This window comes from Leucoraja erinacea, chromosome 36 (assembly GCF_028641065.1).
Source record: "Leucoraja erinacea ecotype New England chromosome 36, Leri_hhj_1, whole genome shotgun sequence".
Lineage (NCBI taxonomy): Eukaryota > Metazoa > Chordata > Chondrichthyes > Rajiformes > Rajidae > Leucoraja > Leucoraja erinaceus.
The window spans coordinates 3,311,345-3,331,842 of record NC_073412.1 but is presented as its reverse complement, the minus strand read 5'-3'; the positions used below and the strand labels follow the sequence as shown (position 1 = coordinate 3,331,842).

Below are 20,498 nucleotides of genomic sequence, written 5' to 3'. Positions count from 1 at the left end.
TTCTAGAGAGTATAAACCAAGTCTATCCAGTCTTTCTTCATAAGACAGCCCTGACATCCCACGAATCAGTCTGGTGAACCTTCTCTGCACTGCCTCTATGCCAATAGACAGGGGCATTACTCCAGCATTTTGTGTCTACCTTCGATTTAAACCAGCATCTGCAGTTCCTTCCTGCTCACTGTTGACCCTTGTTGCGTTCAACTGTGTGATCTATAAAGCTTGACGCAGGGACTGGATGTGAGTTTAAAAATAAAACAATTTTCCATCACGGATATCTGTCATCCTAATAAGCTCCCACAAATATCAGTGGAACGATGATAAACCACGATCCTACAGGAGAAGTGAAAATATTGTGACGACGTTGTAATATATTGCGACTTTATTATCAATAGACCTGACATATTGCAGCATTAGGTGATATAACAGTGTACAGTCTCCTTAATTGTCAGCCTAGCCTTGTAGTGATAATGTCTCTCATCTCCACACCAGTGATAAACTCGTGATGTGTTCATATATTTCATCGAAATTTTTCCATTTCAGTACAAATCCCGTGTACATTTATTTTCGCCCACACCAGAAAGTCACAGCTATCTAAGTTCAGTAAAGTCAGAAATCAATAACAGTTCAATAGTAATTTACTAACACACTATTGAAGCTTACCAGCCTGAGTAAAGATTTTTCTTGCCACTGGATTCTTAAGACCGCGGTGAGATTCGACAAAGTCACGTCCCCTTTTTTTACTCAGTTTGCACTTTGCGAAGATGTCCTCAATGCGCCAGGATTAAAAATGAGCGCTGTGGTTCCTCACGTGCCAAGTGCCCGCTCTTTCCGCCATCGAGCAAACCTGCCTGAGCAAAACCATCATATCCCAGGTGGATGAAACGGGTAGGAAGGAACTGCAGGTGCTGGTTTAAACCGAAAATAGACACAGAAATACTGGAGTAATTCACAGCGGGACAGGCAGTGGTGACGTTTCGGGTCGAGACACTTCTTCCGACTGAAGATGGGTCTCAATCTTTACTCAGACTCGAAGGGGTCTCCACCAGAAATATCACCTATTCTTTTTCTCCAGAGATGCTGCCTGAGCCACTGAGATACTCCAGCTTTTTGTGTATATATCCTGTAGCAATGTTACAAAATTTTGAGATTTAAAAAATCAAGTCTGCAATTTATCCCATCAGATAAAGCATAACAATAAGTTTAATTTGACACCTAATTCACTTTCATATCTCAAGTAATAAAAAAGTTATGGCCATTTCCATACCCGGAAATTAGCATCTTTTCCCCTATTGATTTTCTATGGACATAACAAAAAAGCTGTGATTGAGGACAGTCAAAAGCCCATAACCTTCTTAAAAATTAAGAGAACTGAATGAAATTTTCAGTTATCATAGATTGAACCATTCTGAAACAAATATAAAATAATCTTACTTGGAGGGCCTGAAATTAAAGCATATAATTAGTTAGTTACCCAATTGTAGCTAATTTCAACTTCAATTACTAGATCTAAACATCTATCCATTTCTTAATAAATGCAACAGCCTAGTAAAAATCGCGTTTTTAAACCCGCCCCCTCTAAACAGCGCCAAAATCACACACACGGCCTGGGGGCAGATTCTCATCGACGATTGAGGTAGGTTTTGTAACATACCTATATCCTGCTTCGATATTGTATTGAATGACGATGAACGCCGGAAAATTGATAAGGGGTTCTTAAAAATATAATGGAAAATCTTCAGCAAAATATCTGACTGTGATTAGTCTCATCCTCTGCGATCCATAGTCTTATAGAGGTGTATAAGATCATGAGGGGAACAGATACAGCACAGTGTCTTTTGCCCAGAGTAGGGGAATCAAGAACCAGAAGACATGGGTTTAAGTTGAGGAAGTAAATATTTATTAGGAGCAGCTTATTTCCACAAGTCAAGAGTGTTTGATTGTCATACTAAGCCAATTCAGACCCGTTGGGTCCCTGTCACACGGGAGGCCTGGTCGCCCAACGCAACACGTTCCCCAACACAATATTCCACCACTCACCCGTTTCCCCCAACGCAAACCGTTCCCTCAGTGCAATATTGCGCCACTCACCCATAGCCCCCAACTGCGCAGGGGCGGCTCATTTCCCCTTATTCACCCTCCCTCATTTTAAACTTAAAGAAAAACAATTGCACCTGCTGGTGCACTTGCTGCCAGGACTCAGTGTCCTGTGATTTGCAACATTGTGACCGGCAGAGCCAGCAATTGGATTTGGGAGGTAGACAAAAAAGCAGAGCCAGCAATTGGATTTGGGAGATGTTAAGTGACAAGTAAAAGTTTTAAATGTAGATAACTTGTAAAATATACCATCAATCTGAACGAAACTTGATAAAAAAACACACCACAAAACAATTGTGAGTAAGGTGGTCCAAAAACTGTAGCGCTATCGTGTACCGTTTTGGCGTAGATCTGGGATCACGCATGCACATGCACAGAATCACATACAAGATGAGAGTTTTAGTAATATATCGATAGATATTACAGATAGAACAATTAAATTCTTGGGTAGTGGGTGTATGGAATGAGCTGCAGGAGGAGGTAGTTCAGGCAGGTACCAACATAACGTTTAAAAAACATTTGGACAGGTACATGGATGGGACAGGTTTTCGAGGGATATGGGCCAAACGCAGCTGGGTCTAGTGTGGGCGGGCATGTTGGTCAGTGTTGGCAAGTTGGGCTGAAGGGCCTGTTTCAACATTGCATGACTCTATGTGTTACATTTAAGGTAGGATATATATGAGATGATATAATGGCTTGTGTTTCTCTTTGGAAGTGATCTTGGAAACACTGGCACAGTCTATGCTGTTTATTAAATATGCTAAAACAGCATGCACACCCAACACCATTTATCTTCCTCTAACACTACTTGTATGAGATGCAATCCACGATTTAAATGCTACTTCATTACTATTTACATTATTTATTCAGCTCAACATCCAGCACAGATTTCTTATCTTCCATTTTGACCCTGGAACTACCGGTCAAAGCCAAGACAACATATTTTTCAATAACTGGCCGCAGATTAACCTACATCCATCAATACATTGATGTTGTGTAGAAAGGGAACTGCAGATGCTGGTTTAAAACAAAGATAGACACAAACTGCTGGAGTAACTCAGCGGGACAGGCAGCATCTCTGGTGAGAAGGAATGGGTGACGTTTCAAGTCGAGATCCTCCTTCAGACTGAGGGTCAGGGGAGAGGGAAACGAGGGACATTGATGGTGATGTAGAGAGATATAGAACAAAAGAATGAAAGATATGCCAAACCAAGGGTCACAGTTCAAGAATCCAGAACCAGGGGTCAAAGGTTAAGCATAACAGGTAGGCCATTTCGGACGGAGATGAGGAAAAACTTTTTCACCCAGAGAATTGTGAATCTGTGGAATTCTCTGCCACAGAAGGCAGTGGAGGCTAATTCACTGGATGTTTTCAAGTGAGAGTTTGATATAACTCTTAGGGCTAACGGAATCAAGGGATATGGGGAGGATGCAGGAACGGGGTACTGATTGTGGATGATCAGCCATGATTGCAATGAATGGCGGTGCAGGCTCGAAGGGCCGAATGGCCTCTACTCCTGCACCTATTTTCTATGTTTCTATGTTCCTCCAATTTGCGCTGGGCCTCACTCTGACAATGGAGGAGGCCCAGGACAGAAAGGTGAGTGTGGGAATGGGAGGGGGAGTTGAAGTGTTTGGCAGCTTGGAGATACTCAGCGGGTGCAGCAGCATCTATGGAGCGAAGGAAATAGACAACGTTTCGGGCCGAAACCCGGAAGGGTTTCGACCCGAAACGTTGCCTATTTCCTTCAGGATTTCGGCCTGAAACGTTGCCTATTTCCTTCAGGATTTCGGCCTGAAACGTTGCCTATTTCCTTCAGGATTTCGGCCTGAAACATTGCCTATTTCCTTCGCTCCATAGACTTACCGTATATGCTTATTTCTCTCTCATGGTGGAAAGAACACTTCCTCCCTGACTCAGAGGCACTACAAAGGATTAATATATTCTAGTAACACGAGCAAGTGGGTTGCAACAGCAAGCTGTTACACCAGGGCTGTGATATTGTCACAGTTCTTATTCAGCAGATCAAGAAGGAACTTGTTACTGCAACAACGGCTGGCACTGATACAATGCGTGATATCTTTAATACATGTACAAGCGCCAACAAAATAAAAAACTCATGAATTAAACTCACTCTGAGACCATTTCTACAAACATGCTTGATGGCAGCTTACACCCCAGCGGTATGAACATTGGCTTCTCTAACTTCAAGTAAACCCTCGCTTTCCCTCTCTCTCTCCACCCCCTCCCACTTCCCAGTTCTCCCACCAGTTTGACTGTCTCCGACTACATTTTATCTCTGTTTGCTTTGTTGTCAACTTCTCCCAGCTAACAACGATCTATTCTACATTGTCCATGATCTCATAGAAACATAGAAACATAGAAATTAGGTGCAGGAGTAGGCCATTCGGCTGTTTGAGCCTGCACCGCCATTCAATATGATCATGGCTGATCATCCAACTCAGTATCCCGTACCTGCCTTCTCTCCATACCCCCTGATCCCCTTAGCCACAAGGGCCACATCTAACTCCCTCTTAAATAGAGCCAATGAACTGTGGCCTCAACTACCCTCTGTGGCAGAGAGTTCCAGAGATTCACCACTCTCTGTGTGAAAAAAGTTCTTCTCATCTCGGTTTTAAAAGATTTCCCCCTTATCCTTAAGCTGTGACCCCTTGTCCTGGACTTCCCCAACATCGGGAACAATCTTCCTGCAACTCCATCCACTTTGTTCTGTTTTCACACCTTACACTTCCTTATCTATGTACCTCTCTTGCCCCTGACATCAGTCTGAAGAAGGGTCTCGACCCGAAATGCTGAGGGCCAAATGGCCTACTCCTGCACCTATTGTCTTTTGTCTATTGTCACCCATTCCTTCTCTCCAGAGATGCTGCCTGTCCTGCTGAGTTACTCCAGCTTTTAGTGTCTATCTTCGGTTTAAACCAGCAACTGCAGTTCCTTGGTACACAAAAAAGCTGGAGAAACTCAGCGGATGCAGCAGCATCTATGGAGCGAAGGAAATAGCTCTGACACCAGTCATGTGCATCTGCAGATTTCGTTCATAAATGATGACTTTGCGGCTGATGTTCCATTGATTCAAGGTCGCGGGCTGGTGGTGCGACCTCAGGGCGGGTCATATCGCTGGTCGCCGCTGCTATGGGGGAACCTGGATGCCAACGTTTCGTCATAGACCAGCAGAAGGTCAGGGTCCAGTCTCACCCCGGCTCACTCCATCTTATAGACAATAGACAATGGACAATAGACGGTAGACAAAAATGCTGGAGAAACTCAGCGGGTGCAGCAGCATCTATGGAGCGAAGGAAATAGGCAACGTTTCGGCCCAAAACGTTGCCTATTTCCTTCAGGATTTCAGCTGAAACGTTGCCTATTTCCTTCAGGGTTTCGGCCCGAAACGTTGCCTATTTCCTTCGCTCCATAGATGCTGCTGAACCCGCTGAGTTTCTCCAGCTTTTTTGTGTACCTTCGATTTTCCTGCATCTGCAGTTCCTTCTTAAACACTGCAGTACCTTCCTGCACATTTCATTTTTTCGCCACACATAAGCACAACCCTTGTTCCGTTGAGTTATTCCAGCGTTTGTTGTCTATTTATCATTCTAGGGCCGCGCGGTGGCACAGCCTCACAGCCAATACAATGCCAGGAGACCCCCGGTTCGATCCCGACTACGGGTGCTGTCTGTACGGAGTTTGCACGTTCTCCCCGTGACCTGCGTGGGTTTTCTCAACGATCTTCCACACCCCAAAGACGTACAGGTTTGTAGATTAATTGACTTGGTATAAATGTAAATTGTCCCTAGTGTGTGTAGGAAAGTGATAGTGTGCGGGGATCGCTGGTCGGTGCGGACTCTGTGCGCCAATGGTCATATTTCCGCGCTGTATCTCTAAACTAAACCAAACTATGCATTCTTAAAATGACGTAACTCCTGAATCAATGCATGTAGAGTTGTAAGCACCCCCTACTGATACCTATAATAGATGTCTGCTGCGGCATGACATTTTTTTTAAAGGTTTGTTTTCCTTTTTAATTAAAATTGAGGTTAAAAAATGCCATCAGACAATTTGGTCATTTACATAACTGCATTACTAATTTCAAGGTGAATTGTCTTCGAAGATCAAAGATGATTTATGTTGATACTGGTCCCTTTAACTTCTAAAGAAAACGTTTTAATCGTATCTCAGCGAGATGCAAAAGAGTGATCTGAATAGAATGTGCTTTATTAATTCGAAGAATTTTTTAAATATAATCACTTAAGAGGCACAGCGTGGTATTTGCTTTGATTAGATTCTGGCACTTAGCGTATAATGAAGGTAATAATGAACAAGAAATTGGTTTATGGTTGTGTGTTTTGAAATGGCGCATGCTCGGGCAAGATACAGAAGGGCTAACTTGTGACTTGGAGGCTAAATATTGCCACAGAACGATACCAACAAAATTAATGACCATGGTGGCGCAGCGGTAGAGTTACTGCCTCACAGCGCCAAAGACCCAGGTTCGATCCTGACGTGGTTTGTACCTTCTCCCCGAGAACTGCGTGGGTTTTCTCCGGGTGCTCCGGTTTCCTCCCACACTCCAAAGACGTGCAGGTTGGTAATATCCGCCCACCAGTTTCCAGACTTCAGTTTAGTTTAGTTTGGTTTAGAGATACAGCATGGGAACAGGTCCTTCGGCCCATCGGGTCCGTGCCGGCCGGCTATCCCCCGCACACCAACACTATCCCACACCCACTCGGGACAATTTGACATTCACAAGTCAATTAACCTGCACGTCTTTGGAGTGTGGGAGGAAACCGAGATCTACGAGAAAACCCACTCAGGTCACGGGGAGAACGTACAAACTCCGTACAGACAGCACCCGTAGCCGGGATTGAACCCGGGATCTCTGGGGCTGTAAGACTGCAACTCTACCAGATACAGGACTATTTTTCTGTTTCTAGTCCATCACGTTTCCTTCTCTCCAGAGATGCTGCCTGAGTCCTCCAGTTTTTTGCGTCTCCCTCTTAAAATATAGCTGTGACCCTTGTGGCCCTTGTGGCTAAAGGGATCAGGGGTATGGAGAGAAGGCAGGTACAGGATACTGAGTTGGATGATCAGCCATGATCATATTGAATGGCGGTGCAGGCTCGAAGGGCCGAATGGCCTACTCCTGCACCTATTTTCTATGTTTCTATGTTTCGGGTTGAGACCCTTCCTCAGACTTCAGACCCTGACTTTAGACTGAAGAAGGGTCTCGACCCAAAACACCACCTATTCCTTTTCTCCAGAGATTCTGCCTGACCCTCTGGGTTACCCTAGCCTTTTGTGGTAACCACGTGTTTCGATGTTTTGATGTTTCTATGATGTGCCGTCTGCGCTGAATTTCCATTAGATTGTAAGAATGTTATGTTTGCAATTAAGACGTGATGAGTTCCAAAACTCATTCTATTCCCCGCAGTGTCATTCCTCGAGTCCCTCTTGCCCACTACCATGTTGTGGAATTTTCAATCTATTTTATATTTGCTTCTTCATCAGAGAAAGTAACTCACAATATTTGTATAAAACATGTCGTGTCGATCATCAATGGTTGTGCAGGTTTTCTTAGGCTGTTCATTCCTCTTGGGATCCACTGTCGGCAGCTCAGGTTGAACATGAACTTGAACTTGAACTTGAGGTATGGAACCAAACCTCGCACCGACAAAAGACTTCTTAGACAAACCTGATCCTGGCCAATCAGGCCCCAATCTGACCACAGCCAATCCAATCCCAACCTGATTCTGGCCAATAAGAGCCCAAACTGATTCTGTGAACTGTGACCACAGCCAATCAGAGCGTAATCTGACCAAAGCAAATCCAATCCCAACCTGATTCTGGCCAATGAGAGACCTCTGTGACCACAGCCAATCGGAGCGCAATCTGACCAAAGCAAATCCAATCCCAACCTGATTCTGGCCAATAAGAGCCCAAACTGATTCTGGCCAATGAGAGACCACCGTGACCACAGCCAATCAGAGTGCAATCTGACCACAGCAAATCCAATCCCAACCTGATTCTGGCCAATAAGAGTACAAACTGATTCCGGCCAATCAGAGACCACCGTGACCACAGCCAATCCAATCGCAAGTTGATGGTGGCCAATCAGAATCCAACCTGACCACAGCCAATCCAATCGCAAGTTGATGGTGGCCAATCAGAATCCAACCTGACCACACCATTCCCAAATGACCCCGGTCAGTCAGAGCCAACCATGAGGTTGGAACGCAATAAGGCAGCTTTTCACTGTACCTCGATACACGTGACAATAAACTAATCTAAGATTAACCCTGCTGTTATCAGGCAAACTGTACAAAACTACCATGAACCAGAGAGCGGTCCTGACCTCCCATCTACTTTATTGGAGACCCTTGGACTACCTTTAATCGAGCTGCACCTTAAACTATGCCGTACTTCTGATGCTCTACATTCCATTAGGGAGATAGATAGGGTGAGCGAGCAGACAAAATGTGTGGGAAGAAACTGCAGATGTTTACACTGAAGATAGACACGAAATACTGGAGTAACTCAGCATGTTTGGGACGGGCAGTATCTCTGGAGAGAAGGAATGGGTGACATTTTACAAGATACTAGATACAAGATACATTTATTTGTCACATGTACCAGTTGGCACAGTGAAATGATATCACCATATGGCCATACAATAAAAATAAAGAACATAACACACGATAGAGTTCAACATAAAACATCCCCACTCAGCAGAATCAAAGTTTCCCACTGTGAGGGAAGGCACATTTTGTGTCGAGATGATCCTTCTTCAGTCTGAAGAAAGGGTCTCGACTCGAAACGTCACCCGTTCCTTCTCTCCAGAGATGCTGCCCGTCACAAACATGCTGAGTTACTCCAGCATTTCGTGTCCGTCTCGGGAAGAGACTGTCCCTGAATCTTGAGGTGTGCATTCAGCAATGATGGGGGGGTGGGGGGTGAACCAGCACACTAGCTGATATTGAAGGGTGTAATTCAGCACATCGGTTCCAGACCGATCCACAGTTCTGCCATGGGACTGAAGGAGAGGAATCGGCAGTCTTTAGGAAAGGGGGCTTGCATTTTTGAGGAGCATACAACTAATCACACTGCGCATTGAACACTGGTGACGGATCACCAAGAAAAAGCCGATTCACAAAAGGAATCCCAGTCCAGCTACAAATTTGCCGGCTGCCGTTTATTGATCACGTTGATCTATGTCACAATAATCACAGTTGCTTTATTAGGAATTATTGCCATTTTTTACAAGGGTGTCAAGCTTGGAGCTTTCATTAAGCTTGGCAGCTAATAGATTTAAAAGACCGGGAAAGAAAGATTGCTCATTAAGTGAAGGGGGGGGAGGGGGAACGTCGATATCCTTGTGCTCAAGTAAGCTGTGAGGGAAACAAGTTTCCAATTTTAGTGGCCTTGTGTTGGCTGAGCTTAAAGTGACATTCGTAGGGCCGCACGGTGGCGCAGCGGTAGAGTTGCTGCCTCACGGCGCCAGAGACCCGGGTTCGATCCTGACCACGGGTACGGAGTTTGTACATTCTCCCCGTCCTGCCTGGGTTTTCTCCGGGCGTTCCGGTTCCCTCCTACACTCCAAAGACGCGCAAGTTTTGCCAGACTGATTCCTGGGATGTCAGGACTGTCTTATGAAGAAAGACTGGATAGACTTGGTTTGTACTCTCTGGAATTTAGGAGATTGAGAGGGGATCTTATAGAAACTTACAAAATTCTTAAGGGGTTGGACAGGCTAGATGCAGGAAGAATGTTCCCGATGTTGGGGGAGTCCAGGACAAGGGGTCACAGCTTAAGGATAAGGGGGAAATCCTTTAAAACCGAGATGAGGAGAACTTTTTTCACACAGAGAGTGGTGAATCTCTGGAACTCTCTGCCACAGAGGGTAGTTGAGGCCACAGTTCATTGGCTATATTTAAGAGGGAGTTAGATGTGGCCCTTGTGGCTAAGGGGATCAGGGGGTATGGAGAGAACGCAGGTACGGGATACTGAGTTGGATGATCAGCCATGATCATATTGAATGGCGGTGCAGGCTCGAAGGGCCGAATGGCCTACTCCTGCACCAAATTTCTATGTTTCTATGTTTCTAAGTTTGTAGGTTAATTGTCTTCGGTAAAAATTGTAACTAGTTCCTAGTGTTTGTGGGATAGTGCTACTGTACGGGGGATCGCTGGAAGATGCAGAAAGCTCCAGGAAGCAAGGCAGTTGTAAAGATGGATGCCCATGCAGTCAATGCCGTGGGGACGTAACTGACTCAATGATGTATGGGCGCATCAATAAGAGGCGGGAAATCTTTCAAAGATTAACTACCATGAAAAGAGCATTACATTGCACAAAAAATCCACAGGCATTCAGCGATCCTCCCTAAACCTAGAGGCATCAATGATCAATGGATGTCCATCTCCTTCAAGTGGACTTACATTCCTCCCCATCCATCCCAAGCCAATACTTCCCCAATAAGAAACTACATTCTCTCCGTGACCTCGTGGGTTTTCTCCAGGTGCTCCGGTTTCCTCCCACATTCCAAAGCCGTGCAGGTTTGTAGGACCTAGCCCCCCCCCCCCCCACCTCTCCCTCACCTTTACTAATAATATTCCTTCCTGCACATTTCTGTAGACCCCACTGGGTAAGTCTTTAAATATGTCTTCATTCGTAGGAGGTTGGTGAAGGGGATAATCATATCATCATTACTTGTGAGACTGGGGCCTATTTTTCTGTTCCCGACTATTTTTCTGTTTCTAGTCCATCACGTTCCCTTCTCTCCAGAGATGCTGCCCGTCTCGCTGAGTCCTCCAGTTTTTTGCGTCTATCTTCGGTTTAAGGCAGTTCCTTCCTGCACAGGTTAGCAAATGGCCTCTGTAAAAATTGTCCCCAGTGTGTGCAGGTTAGTGCTAAATTCATTTCACTGCACTTTATTGCGTATGTAATGAACCCATTGATTGATTGATCGATATACAGAATGATCGCTGGTCGGCATGGACTCGGTGGGCCGAAGGGCCTGTTTCCACGCTGTATCTCTAAAACTAAACTAAATCCTTCCACAGGTTTGGACACTACAAGTGAAGCTTGCAGCTGCAAGTTAGTAGTCTGCAAAGTCTTCAGATACTTAAGAATGTCACCACAAAGATACAACCAAAGCAGAACATCTTTGCACTCATTTATTTATGTTTTTGTAGCATGGAATTAAAGTAGCAAAGAGCACAATGTGCTGAATAAAAAAAGTAGTTATGCCACAAGGGAGCTGTAAAGAATGACACAGCATTCTGCACGACCATAAATACACACACACACATTTTATTCAAAGCAATTACTAATTAACTACAAGTCAATTGATTTTCTTGTTTGCTTGTAAACTAGTAATCAGCTCACAATATGGATTTTTAACTGAGGTTCCTGATTGGGAGCTTTTATGTTTAGGCCACACCATTGGGGGTCAGAAAGGTAGAGTTGCTGCCTCACAGCGCCAGGGTCGATCCGGACCATGGGGGGGCGCTGTCTGTACGGAGTTTGCACGTTCTCATCGTGACCTGCGTGGGTTTTCACCGAGATCTTCGGTTTCCTCCCACGCTCCATAGACGTACGGGTTTGTGGGTCAACTGGCTTGGTGTATGTGTAAATTGTCCCCAGTGTGTGTAGGATAGTGTTAGTGTGCGGGGATCGCTGGTCGGTGCGGACTGTGTGTGCCGATGGGCCTGTTTCCACGCTGTATCTCTGAGCTAAACTAAACCTGGATAACGCAAGACAACTTTGTAAATTAAAACAATTAAAATAAAATAACAAACATAGGCACCAAATTCTGGGGTAACTCAGCGCTTTCTGAAGAAGGGTCTCGACCCGAAACGTCACCCATTCCTTCTCTCCAGAGATGTTGCCTGTCCCGCTGTGTTACTCCAATCCAGCATTTTGTGTCTATCTTTTGAAATGCAGCCGGATTTTCACCAAGCGCTGCCTTAATTTCCACTGCAAGGTATTTATCTTGTCCAGATCATTCCATTTATAGCCCAGCATAAATGTTTAGAGATCAGGAGCATCACAATAGCCGGCTGATGGAGAGCAAATCTATACCATTTAAGAAAACTAGCTTGAAGGTCATTCTGACTAAACTCTTCAAAGAAGCAACTCAGCCTCCTCACTTCCCACATCACACCAGGGTTTTGTTTATCCTCAGTAGTTTTCAAACTCTGTAAAATATTTACAAAGTTGTCTGGCGTTATAAGCTGAAGATCACAGAAGCACACAAAAAAAAATACCAAGCTGACTTTCGCTGGCTAGCTATTCCCCAGGTACAATGAGACTTTACAAGAGCAAGCAGACTTCCTGCATCATGTCAATAGGACCTTCTGATCTGGCCTTGTGTGGGCAAGATCGAAAACTATCCATGATTGCTGGTCTAAAATGGCCACAGCGATAGTTATCGACTTGGCCTATGCCATCACTCGGTTGTCAAACATTTTAAGGGCCTGTCTCTCCTTCACGACCTCTGCCGAGTTTGCCCTTGACTCATACTCGCAGCATGGTCGTCACGAGGTCGTAGGTAGGTCTTAGCAGGCCGTGATGTTAGTCGTAGATACTCGTGGCATCAAGTAGGTCGGAGCGTTTTTTCTAGCAATGTCCACGAGTAAAAAAGGTTGTGAATTAGGTCGTGAAAGTGGGACTGGCCCTTAAGCTTTCCCTCCCATTCCCACACTGACCATTCTGCCCTGGGCCTCCTCCACTGTCAGAGTGAGGCCCAGCGCAAATTGGAGGAACGGCACCTCATATTTCGCTTACACCCCAGCGGTATGAGATTTGTGTAGGAAGGAACTGCAGATGCTGGTTTAAACTAAAGATAGACACAAAATGCCGGAGTAACTCAGCGGGTCAGGCAGCGTCTCTGGAGAGAAGGAATGGGTGATGTTTCGGTTTTGAGACTCTTCTCCAGAGCTTTGATCTCTCTAATATCAAGTGACCTCTGCATTCCCATCCCTACACCCTAGTCATCCTGCCAGTTCCACTGTTCGGATCCATGTATCCATTCGTTATCACCTCTGCCACAGCCAGCCAACAATGGACCATTGTGGGCTCCACCTTTCTTTGGTCATCTGATTTGATCTGAACCTTTCGATACCTCTTGCTTCCTTCCCCCCCCTGACTCTGATGAATGGGGTCAAGGAAAGAGATTTCACCTCGCGGCCCTGTTTCCACCAATCTTTCCACCGCCAAGCACAAGAAGTGAAAGACAGACGCCATTGTAGGCAGATGCCGTGACGTGCGTTCACTCTGGCTTCAGCTCAGCTCTGAACAACTTCTAATCTTGTATGTGGACTCGATAAGAAGTCTCTCAACCCATAACGTCCTCGCCAGAGATGCTGCCTGACCTGCTGAGTTACTGATTGGGGATGATCAGCCATGATCACATTGAATGACAGTGCTGGCTCGAAGGGCCGAATGGCCTACTCCTGCACCTATTGTCTATTGTCTATTTTCACACAGAGAGTGGTGAATCTGTGGAATTCTCTGCCACAGAAGGTAGTTGAGGCCACAGTTTGTTGGCTATATTTAAGAGGGAGTTAAGATGTGGCCCTTGTGGGATCAGGGGGGTATGGAGAGAAGGCAGGGATGGGATACTGAGTTGGATGATCAGCCATGATCATATTGAATGGCGGTGCAGGCTCGAAGGGCCGAATTGTCTATTGTCTATTGTTGCCTATTCCTTCTCTCCAGAGATGCTGCCTGTCCCGCTGAGTTACTCCGGCATTTTCGCGTCTCTCTTCGAGTTCCTCCAGCAGTTTGTTTCCTGTTTAATGAATAAATCCTCGTTATCCAATCTCGTCCCCGTCCCGGTTGATACACTAATCCTCTCTGTCCTGGAATAAGAGAAATGTAATTTTGATCGTGACCTGAAGCTGCGGACGAACGCATCACTAAAGGTCCACTGCCTTTCAAGATAAACAGCCTGCTAATGATAGTGATTCCACATTACCTCACCTGCCGATCGATAGCCCACCAGATGTTTGACTTCCACTCTAATTGTAAAGATTTCCTTTAAAAAAGAACAAGAAATATGTCCGAAACAGAGCAATATTTTGCTTGGGCAACTTATACCCCAGCGGTATGAATATTGACTTCTCTAACTTCAAGTAAACCCTTGCTTTCTCTCGCTCTCCATCCCTCCCCTTTCCCAGTTCTCTGACCAGTCTGACTGTCCCCTGATTATGTTTTCTCTCTGTCATTAGCTTCTCCGAGCTATCAGTGATCTACTCTGCATTTCCCCCCCCCCCATTTAAAAATACTACTCTTATTTGTTTAAAAGGTCACAATGATTAACAGTGAGTTCCTTAACAGAACCAAGTTTGTTCTTGTGAGTTTAGTTTAGTTTAGTTTAGTTTAGAGATACAGCGCGGAAACAGGCCCTTCGGCCCACCGAGTCTGCACTGACCAGCTCACTAACACTGTCCTACCCACACTAGGGACAAATTACATTTACACCAAGACAATTAACCTACAAACCTGTACGTCTTTGGAGTGTGGGAGGAAATGGAAGATCTTGGAGAGAAAAAAAAACGCAGGTCACGGGGAGAACATGCAAACTCCGTACAGACAGCACCCGTAGTCGGGATCGAACCGTGGTCTCCGGCGCTGCAAACGCTGTAAGGCAGCGACTCTACCGCTACACCATCGTACCGCCCTATATTGTTACCTCACTTATTGTTTTAGTGACTTACTTCTCATTAATATATTTTAAAACTTATGAGGAGTGTATTATTTACGAGACGCAGCCGAGAGGTTTAGACACGTTTGTTCTCCGTTACGGTAGTGTTAGGATCTGCAGATGCTGGTTTAAACTGAAGATAGACACAAAATGCTGGAGTAACTCAGCGGGACAGGCAGCATCTCTGGAGAGAAGGAATGGGTGACGTTTCAACCCGAAACATCACCCATTCCTTCTCCCCAGAGATATTTCCTTGTCATGTATCTGTACACTGTAAATGGATTCAAGATTCAAGATTCAAGAGAGTTTATTGTCATGTGTCCCAGATAGGACAATGAAATTCTTGCTTTGCTTCAGCACAACAGAATATTGTAGGCATGAATACAGAACAGATCAGTGTGTCCATATACCATTGAATATATATATATATACACACATAAATAATCAGATAAAGTGCAATAGGTTATTAAAGTTCAGATTTTTGTTTGAGTTGAGTTTAATAGCCTGATGGCTGTGGGGAAGCAGCTATTCCTGAACCTGGACGTTGCAGTCTTCAGGCTCCTGTACCTTCTACCTGAAGGCAGTGGAGAGATGAGTGTGTGGCCAGGATGGTGTGGGTCCTTGATGATACTACCAGCCTTTTTGAGGCAGCGACTGCGATAGATCCCCTCGATGGTAGGGAGGTCAGAGCCGATGATGGACTGGGCAGTGTTTACTACTTTTTGTAGTCTTTTCCTCTCCAGGGCGCTCAAGTTGCCAAACCAAGCCACGATGCAACCGGTCAGCATGCTCTCTACTGTGCACCTGTAGAAGTTCGAGAGAGTCCTCCTTGACAAACCGACTCTCCGTAATCTTCTCAGGAAGTAGAGGCGCTGATATGCTTTCTGTATAATTGCATCAGTGTTCTGGGACCAGGTGAGATCTTCAGAGATGTGCACGCCCAGGTATTTGAAGCTCTTGACCCTTTCCACCATCGACCTTTTGATATAAATGGGACTGTGGGTCCCCATCCTCCCCCTTCCAAAGTCCACAATCAAATGGATCGATTGTAATCATGTATTGTCTTTCCGCTGACTGGTCGGAACGGGACAAAAGCTTTTCACTGTACCTCGGTACACGTGGCAATAAACTGAACCACAGTCGCACGTGTCCCACCAAGTCTCGGTATATTTGAACAACTCTGAGCTTGAAAGGGCGCTGGTGTTCTCCTGAACCCCACGCAGTGCCCGCTCACGGCCCCCATCGATCGATCCCCTTCATCCCCTGTGCATGTGCCATTTAATCTCACCACAATGCTTCATGATTTAATTTTCATTCAAGTGCAGCAGGAGCTTTGATAAGGAAATCCTCAAAGCTATCCTCCCCCCCCCCCCCCCCCACACACCCCCCCACCTCTCTCTCATCCCCAGCACAAATAAAGCTCTCAGACATCTCGACAAGAAGCCTCTTTGATGGTCCTCAACTCAGGCTGAAGGAGCAGCCAGCGTTTTGAAACATCAAAAGAGATTCAGCGTCTCTCTCTCCTCTTCTGCGGCAACCCATAAATAAAGAAATAAAATTAATATCAAAGCGTGGACTGGATCTGTTGTCGGGGAGAATATTATTGCAGCGGGAAGGGGCACGTGATACAATTCTAGTGCCTGGGTGTCGAGCACAATGCTTCTACATATTGAGAATTAATGGGACTAGGTTCAACTGGGTTTGCTGCAAAGTGGCTGGATTGAAACAATTGTTCGGTTACATAACGCCCTTCACTTACTGTAAGTACATAATTTCAAGAAGTTCCCTCTCAGCACCAATAAACGCAGTATTTATGTTGCAATTAGAGTATTGGCTGAGTCCGGGCAGGACACAGAAACAGTCAGGAAGATGCAGATGCTATTGACTGTTGGGAGATTAACAGCGATGGCCAAACACAAGCCCAGCCATCCTTCCTGAAGCCAAGGCAGCCTGCAGTCAGACGGGTGAATAAAGGGCGAAATCGCTGGCCAGATTTATGTGTGTGTGGACAAATACATTAAGGCATTAAGGAACACGGAATTACAGCAAGTCCGATAATTAAAACAATAAAGAAAAAAGCCTGGGACTATTAACTTCGAGATGCTTCATTAGTGACCATCGTCAAGTTAAGAGGTCGGGGATGGTATGGGATGGGTGTGGGGTTTAACTGCCGAAAGGCGTAGTGAATGGCAGCGCTGGCTCGAAGGGCCGAATGGCCTACTCCTGCACCTATTGTCCATTATCTATTGTCACACAGAGGCAGGCTCTGTTTAGACACAAAATGCTGGCATGACTAGCATTTATTTCAAGAGGGCTAGAATACAACAGGAATGTAACGTGGACAAAAGTGCTGGAGAAACTCAGCTGGTGCAGCAGCATCTATGGAGCAAAGGAAATAGGCAACGTTTTGGGCCGAAGCCCTTCTTCAGACTATTGACAACCAAGGATCTATCTATCTCTGCCTTAAAAATATCCATTGACTTTGCCTCCACAGCCGTCTGCGGCAAAGAATTCCACAGATTCGCCCACCCTCCGATTAAAGAAATTTCTCCTCATCTCCTTTGTAAAGGAACATCCTTTAATTCTGAGGCTGTGACCTCTGGTCCTAGACTCTCCCACTAGTCTAGGGTGCAGCAGCATCTATGGAGCAAAGGAAATAGGCAACGTTTCGGGCCGAAACCCGGAAGGGTTTCGGCCTGAAACGTTGCCTATTTCCTTCAGTGTTTCGGCCCGAAACGTTGCCTATTTCCTTCAGTGTTTCGGCCTGAAACGTTGCCTATTTCCTTCACTCCATAGATGCTGCCGCGCCCGCTGAGTTTCTCCAGCACTTTTGTCTACCTTTGATTTTCCAGCATCTGCAGTTCCTTCTTAAATAGGGACGTAACGCTGAGGCTCTATAAGGCGCTGGTCAGGCGGCATTTAGAGTGTCGTGAGTAACTTTGGGCCCCGTATCTGAGGAAGGATGCGCTGGCCCTGGAGAGGGTCCAGAGGAGGTCTACAAGAATGACCCCCCAGGAATGAGTGGGTTAACATATGATGAGCGTTTGACGGTACTCGCTGGAGTTTCGAAGAATGAGAGGACGGGGGGGACCTCATTGAAACTTACCCAATAGTGAAAGGCCTGGATAGAGTGGATGTGGAGAGGATGTTTCCACTAGTGGGAGAGTCTAGGACTAGAGGTCACAGCCTCAGAATTAAAGCACGTTCTTTTAGGAAGGAGATGAGGAGGGATTTCTTTAGGGTGGCGAATCTGTGGAATTCTTTGCCACAGAAGGCTCTGGATATTTTTGGCAGAGATAGATAGATTCTTAATCAGTACGGGTGTCAGGGGTTATGGGGAGAAAGCAGGTGGATGGAGTTAGGAGGGAGAGATAGATCAGCCATGATTGAATGGCGGAGTAGACTGCTGCATGACCTTGTGACTTTATAATCTATGGTTCAATGGTGTATATTTTCCACACACGTAACTACACAGAGAAATTCCTTTTTGCATATTTACACATGCGGACGCCAGCAGGTCATGGCGCCATTTCCAAAGACCCGAAACGCCACCCGTTCCTTCTGTCTAGGGATGCTGCCTGTACCGCTGAGTTACTCCAGCTGTATGTGTCTACCCAAGGACAAAGGAGAGCCCCTTGTCCATTAGGGTGGCGCAGTGGGGCAGCTGGTAGGGGCACTGTCTCATGGCGCCCGAGACCCCGGTTCGACCCTGACCTCGGGTGCTGCTTGCGTGGAGTTTGCACGTTCTCCCTGAGGACCGCGTGGGTTTCTTCCGGGTTTCCTCCCACATCCCAAAAGACATGCCCTGCTTCCACTCTATATGTGGTATGTTAGCTTTCATTGCAAAAGGATTTGAGTATAGGAGCAGAGAGGTTCTACTGCAGTTGTACAGGGTCTTGGTGAGACCACACCTGGAGTATTGCGTACAGTTTTGGTCTCCAAATCTGAGGAAGGACATTATTGCCATAGAGGGAGTGCAGAGACGGCTCACCAGACTGATTCCTGGGATGTAAGGACTGTCTTATGAAGAAAGACTGGATAGACTTGGTTTATACTCTCTAGAATTTAGGAGATTGAGAGGGGATCTTATAGAAACTTACAAAATTCTTAAGGGGTTGGACAGGCTAGATGCAGGAAGATTGTTCCCGATGTTAGGGAAGTCCAGGACAAGGGGTCACAGCTTAAGGATAAGGGGGGAACTCCTTTAAAACCGAGATGAGAAGAACTTTTTTCACACAGAGAGTGGTGAATCTCTGGAACTCTCTGCCACAGAGGGTAGTTGAGGCCACTTCATTGGCTATATTTAAGAGGGAGTTAGATGTGGCCCTTGTGGCTAAGGGGATCAGGGGGTATGGAGAGAAGGCAGGTACGGGATACTGAGTTTGGATGATCAGCCATGATCATATTGAATGGCGGTGCAGGCTCGAAGGGCCGAATGGCCTACTCCTGCACCTAATTTCTATGTTTCTATGTTTCTATGTCTCAACTAAAGCTCTAAACAAAACCATGGTGTAGGATATGGCTGTAAATGCGTAGGGAATGGATACAGAAGTGGGATAACATAGAACTAGTGTGAACGGGCGATCGATAGTCGATGGGCCGAAGGGCCTGTTTATACACTATATGTCTCAACTCAAACTGTAAATTAAACTACGGTGTCATTCCCAAGAAGAATTAGTGACACTAATGCAGACGAACAGAAGGGAATATCCTGACTCGTCACGGTTGGGTAGCGGTAGAGTTGTTTCCTCACTGCGCTCGCAACACCAGAGACCCGGGTTCGATCCCCACTACGGGTGCTGTCTGTACGGAGTTTGCACCTTCTCCCCGTGACTGCGTGGATTTTCTCCGAGATCTTCGGTTTCCTCCCACGCTCCAAAGACGTGCGGGTTTGTGGGTTAATTGGCTTCGGTGTAAATGTAAAAAATGTCCCCGGTGTGTGTAGGATAGTGTTAATGTGCGGGGATCGCTGGTCGGCACGGACCCGGTGGGCCGAAGGGCCTGTTTCCGCGCTGTTTCTCCGAACTAAACTAAACTAGAACGGTGAAACATTGTGTCGTATTTTCAATCTTCATTTTTGAAAGGAACGACAATGACTTCATGTAAGTCTCTGACAGTGATGTAGTGTGCATTGAAAAAATATCTTGCTTTGGATCTTTTCCTTCAGTGTTTAGACTGTATTTCACAGCTCTTACGCAACTCTGATCATCTGACCTAAAGGCTTTGACACAGCAACTTTGGCCTATCATCAGTCAATGGACTTCCCACCCTGACCACACACTCATCTCACCACTGCCATCGGGAAGAAGGTACAGGAGCCTGAAAACTGTAACATCCAGGTTCAGAGACAGCTTCGTCCCTGCAGCCATCGGGCAATAGCACACCACAACCTCCAATTAAGCTCTAAACTACATAGACTTGGGGGGAAGGAACTGCGGAACTGCGGATGCTGGTTTAAACCGAAGATAGCCACAAATGGAAAACAGTCTCGACTCGAAAAGTCAGCTATTCCTTCTCTCCAGGGATGCTGCCTGTCCCTGGTTCACCAGACTGATTCCTGGGATGGCAGGACTTTCATATGAAGAAAGACTGGATAGACTCGGCTTGTACTCGCTAGAATTTAGAAGATTGAGGGGGATCTTATAGAAACTTACAAAATTCTTAAGAGGTTGGACAGGCTAGATG

The 20,498-nt window shown here is 45.9% G+C and overlaps 1 protein-coding gene across 2 annotated transcripts in view; it reads left to right on the top strand.

Moving 5' to 3' along the window:
• Positions 1-20,498, top strand: part of fam219b (family with sequence similarity 219 member B) — a 142,109-nt gene that overhangs the window by 109,990 nt on the left and 11,621 nt on the right. Inside the window, exon 7 of one of the 2 annotated variants that reach the window (XR_008726271.1) lies at positions 5,711-5,863. The gene's annotated coding sequence lies outside the window, so the exon portion shown is untranslated. Of the gene's footprint in view, positions 1-5,710; positions 6,076-20,498 lie in introns of those variants that run through there. The other variant, XM_055662940.1, reaches the window with a different exon arrangement.